Here is a 6,554-nt window from a genome sequence, read left to right as displayed (position 1 = left end):
TCAAGGCTCATTTTGACAGGTTGTCACACCCCAGAGTAAATACAACTGAAAGTCTTGAGATTAAATTATTTTAAAAGCTATGACCGGACCTTTTAAAATGACCATTATTGAAAATAATAAAATTCTGCATGATTTCAAATCAGCTGGTCTCTGCTCAGCAAGGGTCTCTCAGTCATCAACATGACCAACACAAGGACACATCAGCTACATTTCCAGCCTTTCCATTGAGGCTCCTGTAGGTGTTAACAGCATGGCTCACAGAAAGCCAGGGCTCTCATGGTTCCCTGTTCAAGAACAGCCATTACTGGACCTTGGCAACCACAGGTGGGATCATGTCAAGCACTTGTGTGGAGTGGAGCCCTGGACAGAAGACCTGCGGCTTCTCCAGGACCTGAGCTGAGCACAGCCCACCTCCCAGCTGGTGTGGTGAGGTCAGCAGCTCCTGCAGGTGCTCTGTCCCTGTGTCTGCTCACAGGTGCAGCATGATTGTTGAGAACACTCTGCAGGGCTCAAGAACACTGCAAGAGTGATCATCCCCTCCAAACCTTTATTTCCTGACAATGCACACTCCTAAGCAGTTTATTAAAAATGACATTCCTAGGTCAAATGAATTCATCCACAAGATGGATCTTGAATTTCTTTTGTAAAGAAGATCTTTTTTAAAAGAAAAATAAATAAATCTCAGATTTGAGGAATTAGAAACAATTAAAAGAGCAACATTATTCACACTGCCAGCTGCTATTTTCTGAGTCTGGGAGCCTCACTGTGGATCACACTGTACTATGGAGTGCACAAAGAACATTTCCTAGGCTTCAGACTGAATTCAGTGCAATTTTAAAGAAATCTTCTTGTTCAGCTTGAACGCTTTTAAAATACAGGATGCACTTGATTTAGAAAGATAGGGAGGCTCCCCTTCCATCCACCATCCCTGTATGGGCCGCCTGGTCCTGTGAGGCATTTTAATGGATGTTGAGATCTGAATTGAGGGCTTGAGGCCAGTTCTCTGTGTGTCCATCACCTCTGCCCTCCTGAGCATCCCAAGGACCCAGCATATGCCCAAGGGAGGGAAAATGATCAGTGTCGACCCAAAACTCTGGAGACTCTAGTCTTTCTGATATGAAGTGGACCATCTGCCTGTTCAGATGCTCAGCAGGACACTCAATAATCTGCCAGTGTCCAGGCTCCATATCAACTAGAAACAGGTCCACTTTCCCTGAAAGTCAAGGGCATTTTAGTAATGAAACTCCAGAAGGGAAGGCAGAGATTCTTTACACGGAGTCTACAATGGTTTTGGAACAAATGTTGAAATTGCACAAATAGGAACAATCTTCAGGATAAGCAGGCATTCCTAAGGGATGAACTGGGGTTAATGGACAGGAGCTTCACAGTCATTCAGATTGAGCACTCTCATTGTTGGTCTTCTTTTTTATGGTCACAAAAAAAATATTCAAGAATATGAAACAGTGGTTTTTGGTTTTGGGGTAAGTATCTCTCCCCTGCATCCTCCAGCCCTTGTAATTAAACTTAGGACATTTTGGCATATTACACCCCACAGATCTAGATGTAATGGTCAACAAATCTGCGCTTCAATCACAGAGAATCTGAACTGCTTCACCCAGGCACCATGATTCAATTGCTATCTAGAGAAAGTTGAGCAGCAGAATATTGTGTGGCTTCTGAGTTCCAGTCATGGTGGCTGAGTCCCAATACCTGTGCTTGTTAACATCTAAATGGAAAATAGGTATCAAACCACAGTTCAGGGGAGTGCCTGAAATCAACTTAAGACTAATTATCTAACAAAATAAACAAGCACAACAACAATGCATGCTTTTCAAAGTTCAAGAAAGCACATATTCCTCTAGAAATGACTCTGTAGACTGGAGACTCTTCAGGGTTTTTCTCTGAATGTGGCCTCTCAAGGGACCAATGTACATAAGTGAAGGCTGAGAGGGGCCATGGGTCCTTAGAAATCATGCTTAGTGGAGTCTAACACTGGGTGTGATTGTTACAAGCCCCTTTATGACCCCCTTTATTTAATTGCCTAGGTTTCATTAAGGGGCCTGGAAGATTCAGGTGGATAAGGAAGTGGATATACCCAAGATTTCACCCAGGAATGATGCTTTAGGAGTCCAGATGTATGGACTTCACTTGGGAAAGTGTTGCCAGGCAGCCCTGGTGGGTGTGGGCATCTGCCTTCTGCCTGTTGGCTGGGAGGGGTGAAGCTCCCAGAAAGAGCCCTGGTCATGATATCTGCACCTGCAGGTCTCTGGGGCTGTTTCAGTGTGTTAGTGGCAGTGGATCTGACAGCCATGTCACCTCAACACAGCAGCCTGGGGGCTAGGATACCACTGCCCATCACTATGATGGTGGCACAGGGCAGAGCACATGCTTATAAACAGGCACACTGGGGGTCTTGGTGACATTCCTGACTGTTACTTTTAGAACTAGCCTTGCCTCTGTGGTTTATTAACTCACCATAGAGTTAATAAACTTAAATTGAAATTAAAGTTTAAATTGAATCTTCCAGATGCACTTGCTACATCTCCATTGCTCAATTCACATTGGTGGCTGGTGGGAACAGAATATTCTGTTGGGCAATGTTTTTTCTAAAAGTTGACTTTATCCATCTTTGTTGTTATACCCAGGAACACAAAACTCCCAGCTATAGGTCACGGGCCTGAGTGTCTTCAGGTCCTTCCTAGCTGGCATAGGTGCTGTGGTCTAGAGTATTTCTAGTGTGTATTTCTGAAAGGGAAGAAATGAGGCTGCACTAACAGATGGAGACCAGGAGGCCTGAGGTCCTTGTACCCCTGGCTTCACACATGAATCCTCAGGAGCCTCTCTGAAGCCACACCCTTGGCACCTCACAGGCACCAAAGCCCAGCCCTTCACTTTCTTATGACAATGTCTCTTTTGAATCCCTGGTTGTCTGTTAGTCATTTGTTCTCAACCTAAAGAAATATTATTGGAAAATTTCTGTTTTTTACAAAATCTGTCCCATTGATGGATGCAATACGGTTAGCTTCATGAGTAACAGGATTAACAGTGAAGCCTCCCTGAGACCCAGACTTAAAAGTCCTAATGATGTTATGCCTAAAAATGACCAATAGATGGCAGACAAGCCACAGAAAACCAATTACCTTGTCTTAAATGACATTGAAGCTCTCAGAATTTAAATTCTAAAGTTTGAATCTATATTCAAATTATCAAAGGAGGACAGATGAGTGTGGATAGATCTTGCCTTCTTAGAAATTACGACCCAAGATTTTTTCTTATTGCCTGTCTCCTTCACACCTAGACCATCAGGGAATCAGAGAAAACAGCCACTCTGGACTCATGAATCTTCATAGGTGCTGAATGAATGTGTCTAGTAAGCATTTCTAAAGCCTCTGGGATTGTGCCATAGCCTACAGCCTCTGTCAGAGATTGAAGAAATCACGGGTGAAAGGTAGAGGTTGTCAAAAGAGCATGCTCCATGCATGATTCCACACAGATACCTCATTTTGCCCCAGAGAGGAGAGCTTAATCTGTCAGCAATTCTGAGCTTCCTTGGTCTAATCTTGGACTCATGACCTGGAGCTTGTGCTGAGGGACTGAGAAGATCCAGCCCTGCAGCTGAGCCCAGGCTGCCCAGCCCTGCTGATTTGCATGTGCCCACAACACAGCCCACTGCCCTGAGGACTTCTTAAGAGGCTGCTCACACCTTGTGCAGAAGTCAGTCCCTGTCAGGACACAGCATGGACATGAGGGCCCCTGCCCAGCTCCTGGGCCTCCTGATGCTCTGGCTCCCAGGTAAGGACTGGGGATTTACTAATCACAGTGTGGTCAGTGCTGCCTGGATCTTCAGGACAGTCCTCTAATAACATAGACTGTGGGAAGCCATTCTGACACATGATTGGGTGGCTCCATTAAGGGTCTGAGGCGCTTTGGCTGTGTCGAAGCTTTCCCAAACTTTCCTGATGAGAGAGCCCATCCCTGTGTGGGTGTGCCTGACCACTGACCCCGGGGACCCAATCACTGACCCTGACCTTGGAGTGCAGCTCCCCCTCAACCTTCATTGGATGGAATTCTCCCCTGAATCTCTTGTTCCCCCATAAAAGGCTACTCCAGGCGTGTTCACTCTCTCTCTCTCCTGGTAGCCCTGAGTAATCCTTGCTGCCCTGCTGGGCGGTTAGAGGAGGGAACCAGAGAGGGGAGCCGTCTCGGACCTAGCAATATAAGTAAGGTAACTGAGTCTGTGTGTTTTATTTCGATCTCATCTAGCTAACTTTATGCCTAGAACCTCATTAATGAAATCATTGCGCAGGCCGCATGGTAGAATAGATAATTCTGTGTAATTCTGTGGCCATTTGCTTTTGATTCCAATATTAGGTGTCAGATGTGACATCCAGATGACCCAATCTCCATCATCCCTGCCTGTATCTCCAGGGGACAGAGTCACCATAACCTGCAGGGCAAGTGAAGGCATTGGCAATTTTTTAGCCTGGTATCAGCAGAAACCAGGGCAAGTTCCTACATGCCTGATCTATGATGTGACCCGTTTGATATCTGGGATCCCAAAAAGGTTCAGTGGCAGTGGATTTGGGACAAATTTTACTCTCACCATCAGCAGCCTGGAGCCTGAAGATGCTGCCACTTATTACTGTCTACAGTATTACAGTTACCTTTCACACAGTGACACAGGCCATGACAAAAACCTCCCAAGGAGAAGAAGTGTGAGGTTGGACTGCCCCAGCTGCTCCTCCAGCTGCCTCTACCTGCTGAGGGCACTGCTCAGAGGCACTATGCTCTGAGGGTCACTGGGGGGGTTTGATGAAAGTGTCAGGGAGGCTCCTCTGTGGCCTTACTCTCTTTCCTCTGCTCATCACTGGCAGACAGACATGGAAATGTGCCTCTTTGTTTAATAAAGGACACAGATCAGTGCACTGAGCAAAGGGCTTATGGAATATGTTTTTATTCAGATGGCACAGAGGAAGCTGTTGTAGGTATTCCAAGCAGGGATTTTTTAAATGAAGAAAATGAGAGTCCAACCTCCAGCCTTCTATTTTTTTTTTTTTTAATGAACCTAATACTATGCGCTTGTGGGTTGCAATGTGACATTTCTCTAACTATGTACACTGGGTGATGAGGAAATCATGCAATTAACATACTCATCCCTTTAGATACTTATCAAGTCTTTTTGGTCAGCATTTCAAACTTTTGGCCTTTGGCAATACAAGAGACAGATTCTACATATGGATGTTCTGTGGTCCTCCCCAGCCATCAGTGTCATCTGCCACAAAAGGTGTGAACCTCTACCCATGAGGTCCTTGACGCTCTGTGACCCCAGGGTGAGGGTGGAGATGCCCTCAGTGCTCACCTCTCCCAGTTACTCCTTTGTCCTCCCCTGTGGGCACAGATCTTAACACAGCTGCTGGGTCTGGCACAGGATTCTCCATTTTTGCCCCTTATTGAGCAACTGTACAGGAAATCAGGAGTAAAAAGTATTAGTGGCAAATGTGCTCCAGGAATGACACTGATGACAGAGAATGACAGCTGGTGGCCCAGGGTGTTAGATAACTCTTCACCACTATGACAGAAACACCTGACAAGAACAACTTCAGAGGAGGGACATTTGTTTGGTGCTCATGGTTTCAATGGTTCAGTCCATGGTCAGCCACTCCACTGCCCTAAGCCTGAGGTGAGGAAGGGCATCTCGGCTCCTCCAGGCACTTTGTTTGTTTCTGAATTAGTTCTGGACTTGGGGTGTGTCTGCCTTGACCTTTGTCACACAGTCATACTGGACTATGACTCAGTCAGGGATTCCCTGGGAGACTAGAGATCACACCAGAGGAACTCCAGGGGCAACCTCTCACAGTCCCTTTGCAAAGAGCAGGGGCACTTCAGTGACATTGAAGGCTCATTTTGACAGCTTGTCTCACCCTAAAAGAAACACAACTGGAAGTCTAGAGAAAAAAAATGTCTTGAAAAGCAGGACTGGAGCTTTCAAAATGGCCATGGTTGGAAACACTGACCTTCCAAGTGCATGCAAATCAGCTGGTCTCTGCTCAGCAGGGGGCTCTCAGTCATCCACATGGCCAACACATAGATCCCAGTCAGCCACCACCCAGCCCATCCAGTGAGGTTGCTGCAGGTGTCCACAGCAGGGCTCTCAGCTAGCCAGGGCTCACATGCTCCTGGTGCTTCTGAGCATCCAATCATCAAGTAGACTGACCCCTGCTGGACACTCACATCCAACACAGGTGGGGATCCTGTCAAGCACTTGTGTGGAGTGGAGCCCTGCAAAGAGGCCCTGCAGCTTCTTCCAGAACCTGAGCTGAGCACAGCCCACCTCTCAGCCTGCTGTGGTGGGGTCACCAGCTCCTGCAGCTGCTCTGCCGTGTGTCTGCTCACAGGTGCAGCATGGCCATTGGAAATGCTCTGCAGGGTTTAAGAGTACTGCACAGGGGTCACTCCCACCAGCTGCTGTGGAGCCAGGTCTCCTCAGCCTCCTTCAGAATGGGATGGCAGCCTCTGCTTCGTTAAATTTCTTGGTCCTGTCTCCGTTGAAGGTG

At 46.9% G+C, this 6,554-nt stretch overlaps 1 gene segment (V, D, J or C); it reads left to right on the top strand.

Annotated features, from left to right (window-relative positions):
* Positions 1-3,737: 3,737 nt before the first annotated feature.
* LOC308632479 (immunoglobulin kappa variable 1-27-like) lies at positions 3,738-4,793 on the top strand. The segment is given in 2 exons: positions 3,738-3,792; positions 4,372-4,793.
* Positions 4,794-6,554: the final 1,761 nt, after the last annotated feature.

The sequence above is a fragment of the Spermophilus citellus genome (genome assembly GCF_964194105.1).
Source record: "Spermophilus citellus genome assembly, chromosome: 13".
Lineage (NCBI taxonomy): Eukaryota > Metazoa > Chordata > Mammalia > Rodentia > Sciuridae > Spermophilus > Spermophilus citellus.
This window is presented reverse-complemented; position numbering and strand designations above follow the sequence as displayed.